Here is a 24,891-nt window from a genome sequence, read left to right on the forward strand (position 1 = left end):
ACTCCCCAAATCTTTCTGATTCAGTACAGATATTGGTATTAAACCTGTGAGCCATCATGACTACCTTCATTTTTTTCAACTTGGATTTTTCTATCTAAGAATACTTCTGAAAAAGTAAATTTCTTCCAATAAAATTGTGAAGAATAAAAGAAAAAAGTCCTGAACAATGGCAGAAGTATAAAAGTTATTATGCTTGAATTTCAAAGTAACTTGAATCATATTATATTTCCTGCACATATTGTACGATTACTGTATAGATAATCTTCTTGTTCCTCACTGCCCTTCATGTGATGAACTCCTAAAGAGCATTAGATGAACCATGGAATATTGGTTTGAAAATGTGATTTGCAAGGACAACAGTATCATAACAATCTCTCATTACCACCCTGAGCCAGAGGGCTGTGACTGACAGCTGATTTGCCATCAGTGAGTCCATTCTTTAAAATAAATGCCATGATACCTGTTTTCAAAACATGAGGGTTCAAGCATTAACACAGTTTCAATAAAAAAATTTCTCAGAGCATTTTAATCAACAACAGATGAGAACAATGGAAAAAATGCAAGTTTAACAAAACACATCTTAGGTTCTTTAAAGAACTATTAGGATATCATACTACCCAAAAATGAAGCGCTACCAAGTGAGTTTGGAAAGGTATCAAAAACAAAATAAAAGGAAAACAGAAACAATAGCTAAACAAAATCATAAAATGAAACAAAACAAAGAAACAAAAGAGGAGCAGAGCTAGAATATCCAAGAAAAAATCACTTTTCATGGAAAAATTATGCTTCACAATGAGGAATATATGAAGGGTTATTTAAAGATGTTTTCTGTATTTACAAAAAAGTGATAGGTTCTAAGCATAAATGAAACCATGATTTTGTCAATCAAAATGCTGAACTGATTAAGTCACTTGAAAAAGAAACAATACTGAAACCAAGTAATCCAACATCTGTGTTGCAAAGACAGAGACAGAGAAGCTGATCATCCTGTGGGCCAGAACACTGAGCACTTTGAGTCTGTATTTTTAGTGGTGTTATAGAATAGATTTCCATAATTCCTTACACAATGGGCTAGAAATAAAAACAAAACCCAAAGCCAAAAACAAAGAATCTGATAGGCAGCAGATGTCCTGAGATGTATGAGCAAGGCAGATGGTAGCAGTATGTGAGTGACAAAAGATGTAAGGATGGAAAGATGAAAGAGACATCAAGCATCATTGTTTAGAAGGTGAGGAGAGATTCTCAAAAAAAAAAAAATCCTTTGCTGGTAGAGAGACTATCTGGGAGATTTAAGAAGTAGAAGAAATGCCTTGGGAAAACCAACATGGAAGGAATAAGAGAATGTCAGAGAAACTGGAAGAAAGAGAAAAATAAGAACAAAGGGTGAAAAAGGAGGGCAGGACAGAGGGACAGAGATACAGATGCAGAGAGAGATTGGGAAACGGGTATGCATTGATCTCTGGAAGGAAGTGCAAGAGCAGAATTTCCTACTGAATGTTGTACAAATCACTAGTTTTACAATAATTAATGTTATCTGTGGAATATCGAAGTGAAATATCTGTACATGGTACATGTTGTTTAAAAGCTGTTTATATGAACAAAACATCTTCAGAGCAGTAAATCAACCTTCTACTTTGTTTACAAAATGTAGTGTGTATAATCATGAAACATTCCCTGCCACTCCACCATCCTTTTGCTCTAATTTCTACTAGGCTTAATCATTTTGTATCTTTAATGATGAAAATTTTGTCATTATTTTTTTTAAAACTGATTTCAATAGAAATTGTAAAATAAAACAATTTGGATATACATATCTGCTTTAAAGATTAGGGATCTGATAGACTAAGATCAGAAGGAAGGAGAGGAGGATCTCCCTTATCAGTGGACTTGGGATGGGCAAGCAAGAAGAAAGGGGAGGGAGGGTAGGGTTGGGAGGGGAGGAGGGAGTGGCTTATGGGGGGATACAAAGTCAATAAACTGTAATTAATTAAAAAAACAATTTTAATATTGAAGTTCTTGAGATGATCAACTGGGTAATACAATTTTATAATTTTACAATTTAAGGCAGAATTCTCAGAATAATTTCTCATTTTCCCCAAGAAACAATATCTATAAAACAGTTTGTCTTAGAACAGACAACATTGCCTTTTATGTCATTCTGACGGTTTTTCATGTCAATGTATGAGAAACATACTTAATGTTCTTAATTTATTTTATACTTTTAAAAACCTTTTACATGACTGCCATATCAACACCATTTCCATTATTTAGAGCTACACCTTCATCTAAAATACTAATAACTTCACTATGTAAAACTCTGAACAAGCATGATATCACCATTATAAACAGAATGAAGTTACTCTATAAAATGTCACTATACTGAAAGTATAAAAATTGAATTGCCCAGCATAAAGATTATGTCTCCATAGTATGGTGGCATGTGACAATAGACTAGTAATTTTATCTACTTGCTATCTTCAAATATTATACTTTATTATCAGAGAAAATAGGACCTGATAATTTTTAAGCCAGCTACCTGTAAAGTGCACTTCAATCAACAGATAACATTTCCCCCTGCATTACTTCTCTAGCTATCTTCATTGCCTCTATTTGGAAGAAAGATTGTCTTAAAAGCAGGACAATTACATGGTTTATGCATTGGATAACTTTCTGAATATAGTAATTTTCTGATAGTAAATTAATTTTGTGTTCAGTTTACATATATAAGTTATTAGTATGAATTGGTATTTATAGTACTTTAAGAAAACTGAATTTTTGCTTGAATGCTTTGTAGGGCATATCTGTAGTTCATTTTATAATGATAAATTACTCCCTAAGACGTAATTAACTGTTTTTGAAAAAAATCAATATTATTTTAAAACATGTTTTACTGCAAACATTTAGCGAATATAGGCTTTATTTAAATAATGATTGATATCAAAGCATAGACTATTAAGCTTCTAAACAATAAAGTTTTTCTTTATTTTTTTAATTTTTTTAGCTTTCATTAATTATACTTTATTCACTTTGTATCTCCCCATAAACCCCTCCCTCCTCTCCTTCTAATCTCACCTTCCCTCCATCTTCTGCACACATTCCCCTCCCCAAGTCCACTGATAGGGGAGGTCCTGCTCTCCTTCCTTCTGATCTTAGTCTCTCAGATCTCATCAGGAGTGGCTGCATTGTCATCTTTTGTGGCCTGGGAAGACTGCTCCCCCCGCAGGGGAAGGTTTTTTCTTGAAGGATCCAGCAATGACTTTAAGATTCAGACAAAAACGAAAAGCAGATTCACCTATTCATTGATGAGGTTCAAATATATTTTTTATAAATATAAACATTACCTTTTTACATTATCGATGACAGCTAACAGCTACTTGAGAAAGAGGACAACATGAAATGTCTCCTGATACTTGTCACTTTATGCTGTCTGAATTTGTTTTGCTTAAACTGGAACACAAATGTTCAGTGAAAGTGATTTAAAATTAAAGTGTATTTTGGGAACCAGTAAAATCCAGATGTACTACAGAACATCATAAACCACCAAAACAATGATTTTCATTTTGGGGTGCATGCCATCTAAAACATGAGGTTTCCAATTCATGCTCTAATAATATGGGTATTCTGTCTCAGTCTGTCACATCACTGCTTCAGGCAACAGCAACCAGAAAGAGTAATGATGATAACACTAAATACTCTCATTTTAATAATTAAATTCCCCAAATTATACAGTGTAAAATACTTACATTTCACAAGTCAGAAACTAGTCAATAGCTAAATTAATTTTAAAGAAGACTAGGAATTGTAATATCTCCTGTGATGTAAATATTCAGCAAAAATCAAAAGTTGTTCTTCTTCTCAGACTGGAAAGAATTGTCTCTGATGCAGTTGTTTATCAGTGCATTAATACTGTAAAAATATACTAATTGAATACATAAACCTATTAGTAATATAGTATATAACGTAATTCTTGTACATCTAAATATTTAATATAGTTACGTATTATCTACATGTATTATAACAAAATGTCATATATAATATAACTCTAACTTTAAAAATAGAATAAGGTATATTAGTTTTTGTTTTTGTTATGGTTTCAAGAGGAAGTCCTCCTGAGGCTCATGTGTTGAATGTTCAGACCCTAAGACAGCAATGTTTAGAAGTGAGTCATTGGGGGCATGATTGACATAGGGTCTCTAAATTTTTGAATGAATTATTTCATTTATTTGTTCATAACTTAATGTGGTATTTACAGGTAGAGCCTTGTTAGAGAAACTTAGCATTAAAAGCTTGACATTGAAGGGTGAGTTCTGTCTTTGACACCTCTTTCTTTATATTTTTCCAGTTGCAACAAACTGAGCAATTTTGATTGACCAGATGACCTATACAAGTTTTTGAGACCTGAAAATATAGGCTATTCATCATAATAGGAAGTGTGTAAGTAACTTTATGATTAGTTTATGTGACAACTGGTTTCTCTGTGTGTGTGTTTTGACATTTTTATTCAGTTTCTTTTTTTATTGATATTTTTTATTTTTAAATAATTTTATACATTCACATGTATCCCAGCTGTACCTCACTCCCTCTTTCCTTCCCAATCCTCCTCTTTCTCCCTCATCTCCTCCCAGCTCCCTTCTGAGTCCACTGAGAGGGGGTGTCCTCCTCTCCTTCCATCTGGCCCTAGCTTATCAGGTATCTTCAGGATGGTTGCAATGTCCTTATCTGTGCCCTAGCAAGGCTGATCCTCCCTCAGGGGGGAGGGGAAGCTCATGAGTTCATGTCAGAAACAATTCCTGTCCCCCTTACTAGGGAATCCACTTGGATACTGAGCTACCATGAGCTACGTCTGAGCAGGGGTTGTAGGTTATATCCATGCATGGTCTTTGGTTGGATAAACAGTCTCATAGAAGACCCCTGTGCTCAGATATATTTGAGCTACGTCTGAGCAGGGGTTGTAGGTTATATCCATGCATGGTCTTTGGTTGGATAAACAGTCTCATAGAAGACCCCTTTGCTCAGATATATTTGGACCTTGTGGGGTTCCCTGTCCCCTCTAGGATATACTAATTTCTCCTTCCTTCATATGATTCCCTACACTCTGCCGAAGGCTTGGTTATGGGTCTCAGCATCTGCTTTGATACACTGCTAGGTAAAGTCTTTCAGGTGCCTTCTGTGGTAGGCTACTGTCCTGTTACTTGTTTTCTCCTACATACAATGTCCATCCTCTTTGTCTTTCTGGATGAGGATTGATCATCTTATCCATGGACCTCTTTCTTGTTTATCTTCTTTAAGTGTACATATTTTAGTATGTTTATCCTATCTTATAGGTCTATATAAGTGAGTATATACCATGTGTGTCTTTCTGCTTTTGGGATACCTCACTCAGGATTATTTTTTCTAGGTCTGTCATTACCCTGCAAAATTCATGATTTCCTTGTTTTTAATTGCTGAGTAGTATTCCATTTTGTAAAAGTACCACGATTTCTGTATCCATTCCTTCGCTGATGGACATCTGGGTTGTTTCCAGGTTCTGGCTATTATGAATAAGGGTGCTACAAACATGGTTGAGCAAATGTCCTTGTTGTGTACTTGAGCATCTTTTGGATATATGCCTAGGAGTGGTATAGCTGGATCTTGAGGTAGCAGTATTCCTAATTGTCTGAGAAAGCGCCAGATAGATTTCCATAGTGGTTTCTTTATACATGAAAATATCCTTATACTGAAAGTCTCCCTTATTTTTCTGCCCTGAGCAACTAAGTCAATGTTAAAATTTGTACTGGTGGAAGGAATAATGCTTATTACCTGTCATTTCTCATGGAACTGATAACCTACCTCAGTTTGACACTGGATAGCAAATTCTTCTTCTGTTGAGTCTAAGAAGACACCCCAACCCTGGTCACCACTTTGATTAAAATTATATTGATTATATTACATTATCATATTATAGGTAAATATGATATGTTCTCTTTTTTAGGTGTTTCTTAACTCCAGAGAAGTCTGAGATAATGTGTATATTGTTTTTAACCAGTAAATTAATAATAACCTTGCCATATGTTAAAATAAATAAAATACTGTAGCTGCTCAATTCAGCCCCTGACGCATTCAAGCCAGAGGTTGTGTGTAAATGAATGAGCACAGTTATGTTCCAATAAAGCTTTATCTACAAAAAAAAAAAAAAAAAAAAATGCTAACCACTCCTGAGCATACACCCAAAAGATGTTCCACCTACCACAAGGCATTTGCTCAACCATTTTCATATCAACTTTATTCATAATAGCTAGAAACTGGAAACAACCTAGATGTTCCAAAATTGGATAAAGAAACTATGATAATTTATACTACTGAGTCATTAAAAAAAAGGAAATCGCTAAATTTACAAGCAAATGAATAGAACTAGAAAAGATTATCCTGCTTGAGTTAACATGGACCCATAAAGACACACATGATTCATACTCATCTATAAGCTGCTTTCAGTCATTTAGTATAGGATAAGCATATTATAATGCACAGACCTAGAGGAGATAAATCTGTTTGTCATCTTAGGCTTCATGTTGGCTCAATAGTTAAGGGAGTGGGGTATATATCTGAAATGGACTATGTTCCTCCTGACGGGACTTCCCTACAAGGGCACAGATGAGTAAGATGAACTCAGTCCTCATGTCAATAGATGAGCTGAGGTGTCTGGGTAGGGAGCTCCCCTATAGTGAGGAATAGGGAAAAGGCAATGAGGGAGAAAGCCTATGACTGAGATGTAATTGATGAAGTAATTTAGAAAAGCTATTCAACACCTTTAAAACTATGTACTGCCTATAAGCATTTCTTCTTTTCACTGCTTTCTGTTCAGATTCATAGCTCATTATTAAAAACAGGTTAATTATTATCTTCATATTTGGATTTTCAATCATTTGCATATTTGATATACTAACTCTCTAAAAGACACATAGCTCAACAGATTTTTTGTGTGATGACCCTTCTATGGGATGCCCCTTGACTTGATTGATTTTTTCTTGTGCAAAAGCTTTTTACTTTCATGAGATTCCATTTATATGTAGATTTTGCCCTGTCCTCTGGAGTCCTAGTTGGGAAATCTCTAAGCCTATAATTTGAAGTCTCCTTTCTACTATTGTTCTTCCAGTTTTGCAGAATCAGGTATAATAATGTTTTATGCAGGCTGAGATATAAAGGGAAATTTTTTCCTTCCTTCCTTCCTTCCTTCCTTCCTTCCTTCCTTCCTTCCTGTCCTTTTTCCTTTTTTTCTTTGTTTTTTTTATTTATTTCCTCTCTCCTTCTCTCTCTCTTTCTGCTGAAATGTGGTTTTTCCATTGTCATGTGTTTTCATGATGTTTTGTTTTATCTTGTTTAACTTTTTAAATCTTTAACTAACATTGAGTAGCTTTAGTTCTAGGATTTATATCTGGGACATCAATTCTATTGCTTTTATCTAGGCGTATATTCTTGTTGTAATACCATGCTGTTTGTGTTATTATAGGTGTATAAGATATTTGAAAAAAAACACAACTGGAAATATTTCAGATATGAACAGATTGTGGAGAGTATAGCCATTCATAAGCAGAGCCCCTATTGGTATATATACACCACAGTCCTTGCATTTATGGCTCAGGGAATATCATAGAAAAATGGTGGAAAGATTTTAAAAACCACAATACCAGGTAGTCTATTGTAAAACAATCTAACCTAGAAATACTTACACAAGAAAGGCAACAACCATCACAATATCATTGAATACATTAATGCTAAAGGAGAAAAATTTCATAGAGTCCCACGCTTAGACAAAGGAATACAGTCATATAATGGCTTCTAGAAAAAGAAGCATAAATATTTTCATGGATGAGTTCCCTAAATTGGCCATTGGATGCAGGTTGGTCTTCCTTGAAACTATATACGCAACAACACAGCACAAACAAATTACAGATTCAGAATGTTAGATTTATAAATAATTTTACACAATGGTATGTATCTATCAGTCATCTGTTATCTATCATTTACCCATCTAATCTAGCTATCATATCTAGCTATCATCTCTTATTTCTCTCTCTCTCTCTATATATATATATATCAATAATTTATCTATTTAATCTAGCTAACATCTCTATCTATCATTTATCTTTTTATAATCCATAATTTGTTAATCATATGTTTGTCCAATAAACTCAAAATAAAAGAAATTATCAATTTGAAGGTAAGGAACATGGAGATGGTTAAGAGGAGGTTAGGCACTAGAGTCTACAGAGAGGAAAGACAGGAGAAGTAAATTAACTTCTTTTAATTTTTTGTTTCTTTTTTTAATTTTTATTATTAATTACATTTTATTAACTCTGTATCCTAGCAATATCCCTCTCTGTCATGCCCTCCCAATCCCACCTTCCCTCCCTCATCTCCTCCCTGCCCCTTTCCAAGTCCACTGATAAGGGAGGACCCCCTCCCCTTTCATCTGACCCTGTTTTATCAGGTATCTTCAGGACTGGCTGCAAAGTCCTCCTCTGTGGCCTGGCAGGGCTGCTCCTCCCCTGGGGGGTAGAGAGGTCAAAGAGCCTGCCATTGATTTCCTGTCAGAGATAGTCCCTGTTCCCTTTACTATGGGAAACCAATTGGTTACTGAGCTACCATGGGCTTCATCTGAGCAAAGGTTCTAGGTTATATCCATACATGGTCCTTGGTGGAGTGTCAGTCTCAGAAAAGACCCCTGTGCCCAGATATATTTGGTCCCTGTGGAGCTCCTATGCTTTCCACGTCATACTAATTCCCCCTTCTTTCATATGATACTTTACTTCAGAAAAAAACATTCAAAAATCAAGTATTGTGGTAACTTTCACATTATTCTTTTTATTGGAAATTTCTGTTTGTATTCCTCCATAAAAATATTGAGATTGATTTTTCTTTGTCTTTGAAAGATGGCCCTGCATTTCTTTTTTTCCTGGAATTGTATTTTATCTACATATTGGTTTTGGTAGGGTAGCCATTTTCACTAGATTAGTTCTACTAATACTCAAACACTGGAAAAGTTTTTATATTCTTGTTTCTTCTCTATTTTTCCTGCACTGTCCTAGAGTTTTCAAAATAAAGTTCTTTCATTAATTTTGTTTTATTTTCAGTGTTTTTCATTGGTATCTTGTGTACGCTTATTTTGTATTTTGCTAAGTTGCTGAAAGTGTTTATCAACTCTGAGAGACTTTTATTGCTGGAAGAATGTAAGAGCTGGTATATGGAAAAGAGAACTATGATACACTCACTTCTGGACATGGCATCGTATACTTCAGCTTATAGTAACTGGTTAATGGCACAAGATCTTCACAAGATCTATTAAGCAAAAAGCTCAGCATGGCTTAGGAAGGGACCCCGAGGCTTGACATTTGGCAGTGGTTCATAACAGTGGCTGGTGTCTGCTGACAGAGGAAGAATCATTTTCTTTTGATGTCACCACTAAGTTGCTCATGCCCCAGTAGCTGATGCTATTTGATTTATGCATATATTGGCATTACTAATCTGACTGAGGGTTATTAACAAGTATAAAATAGAGGATCTGAAATATAGTGGGAAATGGGATGGGAAGACTATTGAGTCTTGGTGGTGCATGGAAGTTTCCTCTGAGATAAAAACCCCCTATTGTGAAGGGGAACTTCTTAAGAGGACTTAAAAGGAAAGTGTGACAGCAGGATGTTTTAGGACAGAAGTTTTTATTTTTTTTCACTTTTCTAAAATTTATTTATATATTTTTTAAATTACAGTTTATTTACTTTATATTCCTGCTGTAGTTCCCTCCCTCATCCCCTACTAATCCCACTCTCCCTTCCTTATCTCCTATCACGCCCCTGCCCAAGTCCAGTAATAAGGGAGGTCCTCCTCCCCTAGGACAGAAGTTTTTAAAAAGACTTGAGACAACAGGCTGTTTTAGTCAGAAGTGAAACACTCCTTTCTGCGTGGACGCTTCAACAATACAGAAAGTATTCAATTCAAGACAGCGGCAAGAAGACCTGGAAACTGACTCAATTCTCTAGGGCTCTCTCGCCCCCAAGACTATGTAAGCAGTGAAGACTGCTGAGAGTTGCTCTCAGTTGCAGTAAGCTGGTCTGAGAAAGCTCTCAGACAATCAGAGCAGTCTTAAAGAAGCCAAATCCTAACTGCCTGGAAGACGCAGTGATCAGCTGTGAATCTTGGGAGTGGCTCCAATCAGCTGAGCAACAAGAAAAGGACATTGTTCAACCTGTGTAGCTGCCTGCAGGTTGTACACCATGCTGTAGTTTTCATGGTTTGATTAGCTGTCACTCATTCTGAGGTGGGCTTGGGTTATGCAGTTGTCTTTGAGTCATTCTTTTCTCATAAGTAGTCCTCACACATTCTTTTAATTATAACAATATAATTTATTGTTTCACCAAGTCAGACATTGTGTGATTACAGTTAGTGCCCTCTCTGGATAAGTCGCCATGTGGGTTTTATCTCTTCAGGAAAAGTCTGTCATCCATCATATGGATATTATGAAACTACATTGTAAGAAAAGTATGAGCCAAGAGGAAAATTGTTTGTGACATCCTTCTGAGGCTCTTTCACTTATATTTGACTAATGTCTTTTTACAGCTTAAAACCATCTTCTAGGTACCATGCTGGTCAAATGACCAACATCAATTAATGATCACGCCAATTCCTATATAGACCTGCTACTAGCTTTGCCCCTCAGATGATTCCAGATCTTGCCAAGTTGAAAATTAAAGCTAACTAGGTAAAAGCCTAGACATTTGCATGAATTAATAATGAGTTTTTCTGCTTGCTAAATAGTTTCTTGCAGATGACTCACTCTAATAACTCCACTGACACCATGTTAAAGTACAATTTCTAGTGCCTTTTTAGATCACTGATCAAAAATTCCTGGTAGTGTTATATAATTCCTGTTTTGGCAAGTGTTCTAGGTGACTGTGACAAACAAATGTGGAAGTTTTTGGAATACTATAATGATCTATAAGACTTCCTGAAGTATAACTATGTACAATTATTGAGGAAAAGAAAATCTGGTCTCTTCTCATCAGGAACATGGGGATTAGAGATGGGACATACCTAAATTACAATGATTATAGTTATTAATCTCCATTGACTAGTTAATCTATACTCAGTAATTTGCATGGAATATTTATTTATGCACAAGACCTAATCTGTATTGTAAGTTCTAGTGCAAACTCCACGTTTAGAATGAAAACTAGATATATCACGTTACATAGCCTGTAATATCCTGTAGCGATTTATCTTTCTTACATTTTTCATATCTTAAACACAAATTAAAGGTTTACTATTTCACTATATCTTCACCTCAGATTGTGACAAGCCCTGTAAACTTGACTGCCATTTCAAAGCTAGGCTACCTGCTATATGTGTTTCTCCTGATGTCAAGAGGGCAATGTTAGAACTGCCCTCATTTGTTCTGGATGATACTTCTGAAGACTCACGGGGATAGAAGGATTATAAGGGATTTTGGAACAAACCTGTTCTAAGTTTTCTCATTTATGTGAGGATCAGAAAGTTAACACTCGACCCAAGTGTCAGCAGCAGAGCTTGAAATAAATGTCTGGCCTCCAAAAAATTTGTTTCTCCACTATTCACCCTACTTTTTTAATGCAAAGATATTCAGAAGAAAACGCTCATACTATGCTTAATTTCTCATTGCTCAAACTTGCTATTAATCCATGACTGAAAGTGTAATTTTCCAGAAATATGCCAACCCCAAATTTCTTCCTACACACCGGTGTCAGAATAATCTTATGAAAATGCACAAATGATCACTCTCCTCCTCTGATTCAACCTCTTCTAAAGATTCCTACTGCTTACAGCTGTGTGGGTTCTTAACTATTTTTAGTTTTAACATGAACAAATTTATAAGGAATTGTATATAATCTGTGACATAATTCTGTAAAGTCTCTCTTTCTGTCTCAGCTAGTCTCCACTTCTTATGCTATTATACATTCAGAAATGGTCAACTGATCTGTAGATTGCTAATGGAAGGAGTGATGTGGCTTCTCATCCAATTGAGGCTTTTTAAGGAAACGGATAATTCTTTTATTCCCAGTCCTCTTGACTTTTTGGCTTCACACTATCCCCAGAACAGTACTGAAGGCTTTTTTTTTCTAACCTCAGAAGGAATTAATCAGGAGAGCCCTAATATCATTTGTTGAAAATTAAGATTTCATTACAGATATACTTGCCTTTAGTAGTCACTTCTGTTATCTAAACTCACTTTGTCTTATGATCTGTGATGCTAATTTTCTTTTGCCAGTATTTCACACTTTATCTGAAAATTATTGCTCATGAGTCTTTTTCAGTGAATATAAGATCTTGATTGAAATTATGACACTCATGTCCATGTCAGGATCCACTATTCAAAACAACAAAATTGTAATACAATATCTAACTTTGAACCTTCATGCTAAAATATTTTACTTGTTTGTATCACATTACTAACTAACTAAACATGGATTGTGTTCTGTTTAATAGATAGATATATATATATATAGATAGATAGATAGATCTCCTTAAAATTTGTTGAAGCATATGAAAATATTATGAGCTTTCAGAGATATTAGGGATTACATTCTTCATTTGGATATCCTAATGAAAGTTTGGAGATGAGTTTCCTAATGAGTCAGGAGAGTATATGTATACTTCTAATATGCAATTATGTCCTCCATTTCACTTTGTTTCTTTTAGTAGTTAACAGTGTAACTACATGAGCCAAATTAACTAAGGTAGTCATTAGTGTATTGCATGTAAGACACCATTTGCTAAATTACCATGCAGTCACAGATAAACACTTTGCGTGCGCACACACACACACACACACACACACACACACACCTAATTAACTTACAGAAATCAATACTTATAAATTTTTGGGTTCCAAGTGGATTATATAGTATAATCTTAATGAATTGTATAAATGCAAACAGAACTGCACATCATGGTTGTCCTTAGCTACAGAACTAGGTTTTGGTTGAGTGATTTTCACACATCAATTTTGAGTATACCCTAAGAAAAAGTGCTAAGTATAGTTATTAAGAAGAGAGATAAATAAATGCTTTTTAAATATTTTAGCCTTATTTCCATTAATTGTACATAACTAAAGAACACAATGCTTTCATCAGAAGTCATAGAGAAGATGAGAGATTAGCTGGGCACTCTTCTCTATTTAATGTAATATAGAACTACAGTACAAGGAATCCGTTGGTTAGATTGTAAACTGTCAATAGTTTTCAACAGCTATACTGACAATGAGGGCAAAAACTTTTAGATGTATGAGGATTTTCTAATTGTCACTGAGATTAAAAAGCACTATTGTTCTTGCAGAGATTACAGGATGAAGGGCAACAAGAGAGTCCTGCATTTCATAAGACCTATATTAAGAATGACCAGGGTATATTCGGTTAAGTTAAATACATGCCTATAACTGTCTCTCACGAAAGAGAAGTTAGCACAACCTATCCTTTGAAGATGCAGTTCAGACTCAAAATATAAATTTTAATTAATTTAATTTAGTATTATATTAATTGAAAATTTTGTCCAATGACTGATTAGAAATAGTTTCCAGAAGCATTTACTGGCACAAACAGCATGCTGGCAAATATAGTTCACACTTGGCATCTACAGAGGTTGGTCTGGTTTAGCTCACACATCTATTAGTCGAAAAGAAAAAGAAGCATGTATAAGGCAGCTTACATTACTGGAACTATTTAGTAAGCTCCATTCTTTTTTTTTTTTTTAATTAAATTAGAGGGCCTCTGAAAGGCTCTACCCTGTAGACTATCAAAGCAGACACTGAGACTTATGGCCAACTGTTGAGCAATGTGCAGGGAATCTTATGTAAGAAGTGGGAAATACTAAGATCTGGAGAGGAGAGGAACCCCACAAGAAGAGCAACAGAACTTGAAAATTTGAACACAGGGATCTTCCCAGAGACTCATACGCCAACCAAGTACCAGGTATGGAGATAACCTAAAACCCCTGCACAGATGTAGTCCATAGCAGCTTAGTATCCAAGTGGGTTCCATAGTAATGGGAACAGGGACTGCCTCTGATATGAACTGATTGGCCTGCTCTTTGATCACCTCCCCGTGAGGGGAGAGCAACCTTACCAGGCCACAGAAGATGACAATGCAGGCATTCCTGATGTGATCTGATAGACTAAGATCAGAAGGAAGGAGAGGAGGACCTCCCCTATCAGTGGACTTGGGGAGGGGCATGCGTGAAGAAGGGCAAAGGAGGATGGGACCGTGAGGGGAGGAAGGAGGGCCTCATGGGGGGATACAAAGTGAATAAACTGTAATTAATAAAAATAAATAAATTTTAAAAAAAGAAAAAATATTTTTATATTAATTACAGTTTTTTCACTTTGTATCCCAGCTGTAGCTCCCTCCCTCATTCCCTCCTAATTCCATCCTCCCAACCTTATCTTCTCCCATTCCCCTCTCCAAGTCCACAGATAAAGGAGGTCCTCCTCCCCTTCCATATGACTCTACCTTTTCAGGTACCTCATCAAGACTGGCTGCAATGCCTTCCTCTGTGGCCTGGTAAAACTGCTCCTCCCTCAGGAGGAGAGGTGGTCAAAGAGCCTGCCACTGAGTTCATGTCAGAGACAGTCCCTGTTCCCCTTAGTAAGGAACCCACTTGGAGAATGAGCTGATGTGGGCTACATCTGAGCAGGGGTTCTAGGTTATATCCATGAATGGTCCTTAGTTGGAGTATCAGTATCAGAAAAGAACACTGGGCCCAGATATTTTGGTTCTGTTGCTCTCCTTGTGGAGTTCTTGTCCTCTCCAGGTCTTACTACCTTTTACTTTTATATGATTCCCTGCACTCTGCCCAAAGTTTGGTTATGAGTCTCGGCATCTGCTTTGATACACTGCTAGTTAGAGTTTTTCAGAGGCTCTCTGTGGTAGGCTCCTGTCCTGTTCTCTGTTTTCTCCTTCTCCAATGTCCATCCAGTTTGTCTTTCTGAGTGAGGATTGATCATCTTACCCAGTGTCCTCCTTCTTGTTTTGCTTCTTTAGGTGTACAGATTTTATTATGTTTATCCTATCTTATAGGTCTAGTATTCACTTATAAGTGAGCATATACTGTGTGTGTCTCTCTGCTTCAGGGATTCCTCACTCAGGATGTTCTTTTCTAGACCCTGAAATTTGCTGAGTAGTATTTCATTGTGTAAATGTACTACAATTTCTGCATTCATTCCTCAACTGAGGGACATCTGGATTATTTCCAGGTTTTGGCTGTTACGAATAAAGCTGCTACAAACATGGTTGAACAAATGTCATTGTTGTGTACTAGAACATATTTTGGATCTATGCCTAGGAGTAGATCTTAAGGACACACTATTCTAAACTGTCTGAGAAAGCGCCAGATTGATTTTCAATGTGTTAGTACAAATTTATGTTCCCACTAGCAATGGAGGAGGGTTCACCTTCTTCCACATCCTCTCAAGCATGTGTTGTCACTTGAGTTTTTGATCTTAGCCATTGTGATGGGTATAAGGCAGGGAAATAAAAATCAAAGCTCCATTCTTCTTAACACCAAATTTGAAATTGTCATGGAACATAATTGGTAACTTGCACATTGATAAACTGTAAGAGAGATTTGTAAATAAGCATACACCTGGAAGGAATGCATTTTACAATTATATTTACAAGGTAGAAACCATAATCATCTTTTTCTTTTTCAGATTTATCTTTGAATCTAAAACAAATAAAAAACATTTTAGCACTTATGACACTTGTCTGCTTTGTCAGAATTTGTTTCTGGTTTTCTTGACTTTCCCTATGCGCCACCTGCCTTTGTGTTTGAATTCCTCGGTGCTGTGTACAATTTGCATCCATAAGGCTTGCACATGTCATATACATTTTTTCCATCCACCTTAACTGGCATTGCAGAGATTAAAAAATATTTGGCATTTTCTAATCTAGTCTCCCTTCCATTAAACATAATTTTAACAGTGTGTTTTCTGTTGCATGTACATGTCCTAGGTTGAAATAACCTTCCAGAACACTTGCAAGTTGAATGATAATTCCAAATATTATTAAAAATTATTGAAACCTCCTCATGATGAGAAAAGGAGTCAGGGGCATGCCACCAAGATCACGAGGATGGCTAAATATATTCGATCTACAGAGGAAGCAGAAAGAATGAGAAGAAATTGGAATGAGCATACAAAGCCTTAAAACTTTACCCCAGTCCTGTGCTTCCTCTAGCAAGTCCCTACCAACTAAAGGCTCTAAACCCCCAGAAACTGTCCTGTCAACTGGAATGATGCATAAAACACAGTAGTCAATTGGGTACAGTTCTTATTAAAACTAACACATTTGGCTTGATGTTTAAACATAGATTATAGTCAATGAATTAGAGAGGTATAATATGGATGGAAATGGTTAAGCAGGGTAGGGTTTTCTTTGAAATGGGGAAATCAGCAGTAGAGAATGGGACGATTCTTATGCGAAGGAAGTAAGGATGTATGAACATTTGTATGTAACCTACTATGAACCCAATTAAACAGATAATTCATAGAATAGTAGTATATGAAATAATTAGGGGTCTATGGATGATAGGTATGAAGACAAGGAAGTAGATGGGAGAAAATATAGTAGTTACTAACTTAATTTCAAAACATGTCTTTGGAAAAAAGGTGTTCAGACAGAATGACACTGTGCTGTCAGTCAATGTCACGTTCAGAAGACACAGATAATTAAATGTAAAGAAAGTTCAAGGTATAAGCCATAACCTTATGAATAATTTGTCATTGAGGTCCAAGAGGTCTCCAATAAAACACAGGTTATTATCATTGGCTTTGATTACCTACATTAAATACATAGCAAGGTCCTCTTTTGTATACATTATCTTTTATTTAAATGTTTTGTTAATGAATTCTTTATATCAAAAGCAATATTTCATATACTTTTCCACCTACAAGAAATCATTTTAAATTAATTTCCTTTTTATTAATTCCAATTTATTAATTTTGTATACCAACTGTAAACCCCTCCCTCACCCCCTCCCAATTCCACCCTTCCTCCCTATTCTCCTTCCATGCCCCTCCTCAGTTCACTGATAGGGGAGGTCCTCCTCCCCTTCCATTTGAACCTAGTCTATCAGGTCTCATCAGGGCTGGCTGCATTGTCTTCCTCCATGGCGCTGAGGGGGAGGTGATCAAAGAACCAGCCACTGAGTTCATGTCAGAGACAGTTCCTGTTCCCTTCAATAGGTAACACACTTGGACACTGAGCTTCCATGGGCTACATCTATGCAAGGGTTCTAGGTTATCTCCATGATTGGTCCTTAGTTGGAGTATCAGTCTCAGAAAAGACCCCTGGGCCCAGATTTTTTTGGTTCTGTTGTTCTCCTTCTGAAGCTCCTGTCCTCTCCAGGTCTTTCTATAAGATTCCCTGCACTCTTCCCAAAGTTTAGCCATGAATCTTAGCATCTGCTTTGATATACTCCTGGGTTGAGATGCCTTTCAGATGCCTTCTGTGGCAGGCTCCTGTCCTGTTCCTTGTTTTCTCTCTCTTCTGATGTCCATCCTGTTTACATTTCTGTGTGAGGATTGATCATCTTACCCAGCATCCTCCTTCTTGCTTAGCTTCTTTAGGTGTACAGATTTTAGTATGTTTATCTCAGAATATTATATATGTAATATCCACCTGTAAGTGAATATATACCTTGTGTGTCTTTCTGCCTCTGGGATACCTCATCTTATATATATTATTATATTTTCAAAATTGTATTAAGAATTTACATAAAATTACATAGGGAGTTGATATAGAAATTGGAATAGTATATTGGACTAAAGTACATTGAAATGATTTATAAAATACTCAGATACATAAAAAATTTCATGACATGATGTAGAAATGATCCTTTAATTTGTCTATCTGCAGTTTTGACAATTTCTACTTGTCTACATATGCTATTAAGTTGAGAAATTATTTGAGTTCTCTCTGAGAGACTACATTTATCCAGCTCTGAAGCATCTATATATTATCATTTTATGAAGACTAAAAAAATGTGTGTGTGATGAGTCATATTTACCATCAGTTCAATGGGAATGTCACCAATCTAGGAGACCATCTGATGGCATTTTTTTGCCTTCATTTGAGAACTTTTCTTGAAAATATTATTGATGTAAAAAATTCTGCCCTAAAGACAAGCAGTGCCACTCAGTGAAATGACCATCTAGTCAAAAGAAAAGGGAAGAAGGAAGAAGCACATGAGTGCAGGCTTTTTTTTTTTCTTTCTCTACTTCCTATTCACTATAACATGAGGATTTTTTTTCTTCAGCCCATATTCTTGTTGGCAAAATGTTAAAAATATACCCACAGCTAAAAAGCCAGTAGGCAGTAGACTCAAAATCTCTGAAAGGGTGACCCTAAGTCTTTTAAATCTTTTTTGTTTTGAGCTACTTTCCATATTTGTTGCTACCTCAAAATTAGCCTAAAAAGGGTCTTTATTTCAAATTTGCTTTCATAAAAATCAATCAAACTAAAACCCAATTGATCAAAATCTAAAATCACATTTCTAAATTTTTATTGCCTTTATTCATACACTTGTTCAATTTTCCTTCCATTTTAATTTTTAGTGTTTCTGTTTCTGTCTCTGTCTCTCCCTCTCTCTAATCCTGCTTTCTCTCTGTCGCTCTCTCTTTTGTGTGTATGCTTGTGTATGTACATGTGTGTATGTGTGTGTGTGCATGTGTGTGTGCTCAAATAACTCTTCATTCTTAGGGGACTTAAAATCTCTTCAATGAGACTCTAATTTGTTTCTAATATATTACCAATAATTATATAAATTAAATTCTCTTATATTTGCATGCTTATAAATTGAAAACTTAAGTGCAAGGGTTATTAAATTGCCTTTTAGCACTTATTGTACATTTCTAGTATTAAAACTCTTTATATTATTTTGAATTGAATTGAGCAAGGATAATATAATTAATATCGAACTTCTTTTAACCTCGACAAGCAGAATTTACAGAAAAGCGAATTTAGACTGGACAAGATTTAATTTGTCAAACTCTACATGGTTTTAGGATTAGGAGCAGAGCCCCATGAAGTACGTGTCACAGCTTAAGAAATAGTGTAAAATGCTAATTCCTCACCTGTAGGTTCTAAACTGTGAGCCTACATAGAGAGAGTGTGTTGTCCTTGAATTGATCCTTGCGCATTTTGAATTCATGGCATGAACTGTAAGCAGCAGCTGGACTTCTTTTTGCTATCATCTCAGATGTCCTTTGGGAGTTACTATTTATTTTTCCAACAGGAGAGTGAATTATCATTGTTCTTTCTCTTTAGCAAGATGTGATTTTATTTATGGCCATAAATAATGTTATTCTACAGTAGGGTGGATGTGCTGTGAGATATTAGGGCAATTTGTCACTTCTCGACATAAAGAAACCTTTTATATAATAATACCTTTCTCAGCATACTGGCTTCAGACATAGTAGAAATATCAGAACCAACAATTAAGGTTGCCTGGGTGAAGAACAAATGCATTGCAGGCTGTGTTAACCGAGGGTCACTGCAGCAATGTGTAGCGAGGCAGCAACACATGATAATGTCATTTCTTTACAAAAGAGAGTTTAAAAAGATTAATCAGTTGCCAAAAAATTATCTCAAAGTCAGTATTACAGAGCGTGATTTGTGTTGTGTCTATTTCTGCTGTGTTTCCAATCATAAAATGTCACGTTAATATTATTTCTGCTTCGCAGGTTCATATTTTCAGTTCTATCTTTTTGAGATCGCTAAGGATACAGAATACCTCACTTTCCTCACTGTTGTCATTTTATTAACATGATATTTTGTTTTTCAGTCACCCTATTTTTGAATTGATTCTATATTCTATATTCCTAAATATTTTATATGGTGTTAGTTGAGTGTTGTCTTAATGGGGCCATGTTTATAGAGGAAGTGTTTAACTAAAGCAATTTTTTTTCTTCAACAAAAGTTCAATAACTTGCCTGGAGTTGGTAAATGACTTGATTTTTTAAACCACTTTGTAGTAATGTTTTGAATTATAAAGTGCCTCTTTGATATTTTCTGGTAGCGATGGTGGCAAACGTAGAGATTCTCTCAATTTACATTATACTCAGTTATGTGTATGTGAGGTGCCACAATGCATTGCCACCAACACACACATGCATGCCCAGGATTTCTGAAAGGTGCTTTGATTCTCAATTTCTCCGAATTTATATATATGTTTTTTCTTTCATTTTTATATGATATAAGTACACATATACTATAATTACATCATTTTCCCCTTCAATTTCCACTTTTTAAACCATTAGATGTAGGTTCTACAGCCTCTGGGTTTGGATTTGTTATATTCGTCTGGAATAGTATATCTATTATCTCAAAGAGATATTTGCTCTGTGAAGCGTTAGGACTACACTTTTGTGTGTGTGTGGGGGGGTGGTGGTATAAGGACAAATATTTAAAGTATATTTAGAGACTATACTTTTATTGTGAATGCTGGTTGAAGATTCTTCTCCAAGATCCTTAGCATCACTAGCTTTGTTTAGATTTGTCTCTTTTTAAGCTGGTCTTAAGTCCAGTTATAGATTTGATTGTTACTTCTATGTGTGCGTGTCCCTACTCTACCCTTAGTGTTATCATGCATTGCTGGTCATTGATGAGGTTCAAAGGCATCATATCATAGTGAAGTAAGACTGCTGATCGATTCTGTCCGTTGGTAGCTTGCATGGTGGGTTCTGACATCATGAAAGGCAGTCCTCAAAGTACTTGTCTTCTGGTCAGTTATAGTTCAGAGGTCTCTATGCTCTGTGTCTGGAGTGCATGTTGTCCTCAGCAAGAGCAACTTAACATTATTTGGGACATCCAAGGGTAGGAACAATAGGTTGTAGGTTTTGACAATCTATTGAATAACCTTGACCAAAAATTCAGAAGAAGGAAATAATAATGTTGGTCTTTTTTAGGTTACCTTTAGCTTTTATAAACAACATTATCATCCTAGAAAAGAACATTTTATTTAAACATACAAATATATAAATATTTAATCATATATATATGTATATGTGTGTATATACATATATATGTTTGTATGTATATAGTATGTATAGTGTGTATATATAGATGTATGTCTATTAAATTTTATCTTCCACTTCTTTCTGCTGTGTTTATTTCCTGATGTCCTCACTAACTAGAGTTCTACCTTTTCCCTGCTGAAATCATTTGATCACTTGTAACATTATTCCCCTCTCTATTGTCCTGCAAACCCTTTAACTTGGAAATGGTCCTTTGTACTTTCCTGATATCTGGTAGTACATCAACCTGTGTTTCGCATGTGAATATTTAGAGGAACCATTGAGAGGAACCATATGATTTTTCTGGATATAGATTATCTCCTTTGATATGCTCTTTTCAAGTTCTACCCATTTTACCTGCAAAGTTTATGAGTTCACTTTCTTTATAGCTCTATAGTGTTCCATACATCCATTGATTGAAAGACTTTGAGATTGTTTTCAATTTCTAGCTATGTTTAATGAAGCAAAGATAAATATAGCTGAGCAAGTATCTGTGAAGTAGGATGTTGAGTCTTTTAAACATATGTCAAGGAGTGGAGTAGCTGAGTTATAAGGTAGCAGGCTTAGCTTTTACAAACACCTACTTATTTAAGGTTCTTAAAGGCCTCTACCTCCCTTCCCATGTCCCGACCTTAGGTTGGAGAAGGAGAAGGGGCTGTAGATCTCTTTAAGCTACTTTCTGCTAACTAGGGTTGTTGGGTTCTTTGGAAGTACACTAATCTCGGTAGTCAGGATTCCAGGAGTCAAACAACAAAGCAGCAGCAGCAGCAGCAGTAGCAGCAGCAGACAGCAAGCACGAGCAACAGCTGTGGTACTACTTAGAATAAACAGTTAGGCTCTGCCCAAACAGCACAAGTCCACCAAAGCAGTATCAACGGTTGTCTGGAGAAATTTCTCTCTTAAAGTTGCAAATGTAAAGATGCAAGAAGCGCTGTGTCACTGTCTTTGTGCTTCTATTTCTCTCTTCTCAGAGTCCACAAGAAGATGTTTTCCACCTCACAAAAATGCACACCCCTCCCACTAGGTAGTTTCTAACTGACAAATATCACCTGCCTTTTCATGGGAGCTGTTTACCACAAGGGAAAAGCATTCCCACATCCCACATGTAGGACCAAAAAGAATGTATATATACATGTGACATAACTGAGTTTTCAAAGAAACCAGAAACTTCCACTTCAGGGAAGTTTTATTTTTATCTTATAAAAATTTTCTACACTGAATTTTGTAAAAAAAAAAAAAAAAATCACTAAACAAATTTTTGGTTCCACCAACAGTCAGTTAGTTTTCTTTTTCCCAAAGCCCTCTCACCTCAGCATTGTTTTTGGTTGATTTCTGTCATTCTTACTGGGGTAGAATGACATCTTTTTTTTTTTTTTTTTTTTTTTTGCACTGGGTGAAGGCAATCACTATGAATTTCCTTTAATGCTTGGGACTGAAAATTATACTTTTAGTTTCCAGACTCTGCAGGAATAGCAGGTGAGTGCTAGCTGTGCTTGTTACTGATTTTTATGATCACTCAGTAAGCTTAGAATATTGAAGATTGTTTTCCTAAAGTATATTTAATCCATGCATACATTAACACATGATTGAGAAACACATACAAGATGGAGAATCTTAAAAAAAATAGAACTTGAAAGAAATAATAGTGGGTATTCAGTGGATCTTACAGTGTTTGAAAACTGAGTCCTTTGACATTTTAGAACATTGATTTTTTTTAATTTGAAACTGAAGGGATATATCTGTCAAATTAGTTTCATAAGGTGTAAAAGGGAATTTATTTTTATTTTTCTTTTGTTGATACAATTTTTTATTTTTTTATTAATTACAGTTTATTTACTTTGTGTCCCAGCTGTAGCCTCCTCCTTCATTTCCTCCCAATACCACCTTCCCTCCCTCATCTCCTCCTTGCCCCTCTCTAAGTCTATTTATAGGGGAGGTCATCCTCCCTTTTCATCTGACCCTAGCTTATCAGGTCTCATCAGGACTGGCAGCATTGTCGCTTCTGTGGCCTAGCTAGGCTGCTCCTCCCATAGGGGTGGCGGTCAAGGAGCTAGCCATAGAGTTCATGCATGCCAGAGACAATCCCTGTTCCCCTTGTTAGGGAACCGAATTAGATACAGAGCTGCCATAGGCTATGTCCTAGCAGGGGTTCTAGGTTATATTCATGCATGGTCCCTGGTTGGAGGATCAGTCTCAGTCCAGCCCCCGTGCCCAGATATATTTGTTCCTTGTGGAGCTTCTGTTCTCTACAGGTCTTACTAACTCTCTCTTCTTTCATATGATTCCCTGCACTCTGTCCAAAGTTTGGTTATGAGTCTCAGCATCAGCTTTGATACACTGCTATGTAGAGTTTTTCAGAGGATCTCTATTTTCTCTCATATATTACACCCTGACCAGTTTCCCCTCCCAATACCTGCAACCCACATCCCTTTCCCCAATTCATCTCCCTTCCCCTTTTCACTTAATCTCCTTTTCTCTTCAGAAAAGGTCAGGCCTCTAATGGATATCAACCAAACATAGCATTTCAAGTTGCAGTTAGACTATGTAGCTCTCCTCATATGAAACCTAGAGAAGGTAAACCAGTATGAGGATAAGATCCCCCAAAAACAGGGCAAAAGAGTCAGAGACAGCCTCTGCTCCCACTTTTAGGTGTTCCAAAAGAAGACCAAGCTATACAACTCTAATATATATATGCAGAGGGCTTACATATTCAGTTAGTCCCATGCAGGTTCCCAGGTTGTTGTTTCAAAATTTGTGAGACTCTACAGTCGCAGTTTAGTTGATTCTCTGAGTCATATTCTCGTGGTATCCTTGTCCCCTCTGGCTCCTATAATTCTTCATTACCCTAATCCACATGACTCATTCAGTTCCTTCTAATCTTTGGCTGTGGGTCTCTGTATCTGTTTCCTTCAGCAGCTTGATGAAGCTTCTCTAATACAAATGGCCTAGGCAACAACTAGGTTTGTCTTTCTGGGTCAAGATTACCTCACTCTACATGATTTTTTTCTAATTCTGTCCATTTCCCGACAAATTTTATGATGTTATTTCTTTTTTCAAACAACTGATTAATAATGCATTGTGCCAATACACCACATTCTCTTTATCCATTCTTCAGTTGAATAACATCTAGGTTGTTTCCATTTTTTGGCAGTTACAAATAAAGCTGATATGATCATAGCTGAGCAAGTGTTCTTGTGGTATGATGGAGAATCCTCTGGGTATATGCCCAGGAGTGGTATAGATGAGTTTGATGTTGATTGAGTCCCAACCAACATATTTATTTCCAAAGTGGCTGTATAAATTTGCACTCCCACCAGCAACAGAGGAGTACTTTCCTTCCTCTATAGCCTTGCCAGTATGAGCTGTCACTTGTGTTTTTTGTCTTAGCCATTCTGACTACTGTACGAAAGAATCTAAGGGTCATTTTGATGTGAATTTCCGTAATGGCTGTGGATGTTGGATGTTTGTTTAAGTGCTACTCAGCCATTTGTTATTCCTCTTTGAGAATTTTTTTAGAACTGTATTTAATTTTTAGTTGGATTATTTGTTTTGTTGATGGATAATTTCCTGATTTTGGAAATTAGACTCCTGTCTTACATGGGGTTGGTGGAGGTCTTTTTCCATTATGTAGGCTACTGGTTTTTCTTATTCATGTTGTCAAATTTCTTTTATAAAGTTTACCAGTTCCAAATATGAATGTAAAAGAAAAACTACAACTTTTAATTTAATAAATAGGTATAGTACAGTAATGACTTATAGATGTACCTATAGATTAGTGCACTTCTTAACCTTGATCATCAGAAAATGTAATATATATA

Source organism: Meriones unguiculatus, chromosome 17 (assembly GCF_030254825.1).
Source record: "Meriones unguiculatus strain TT.TT164.6M chromosome 17, Bangor_MerUng_6.1, whole genome shotgun sequence".
NCBI lineage: Eukaryota > Metazoa > Chordata > Mammalia > Rodentia > Muridae > Meriones > Meriones unguiculatus.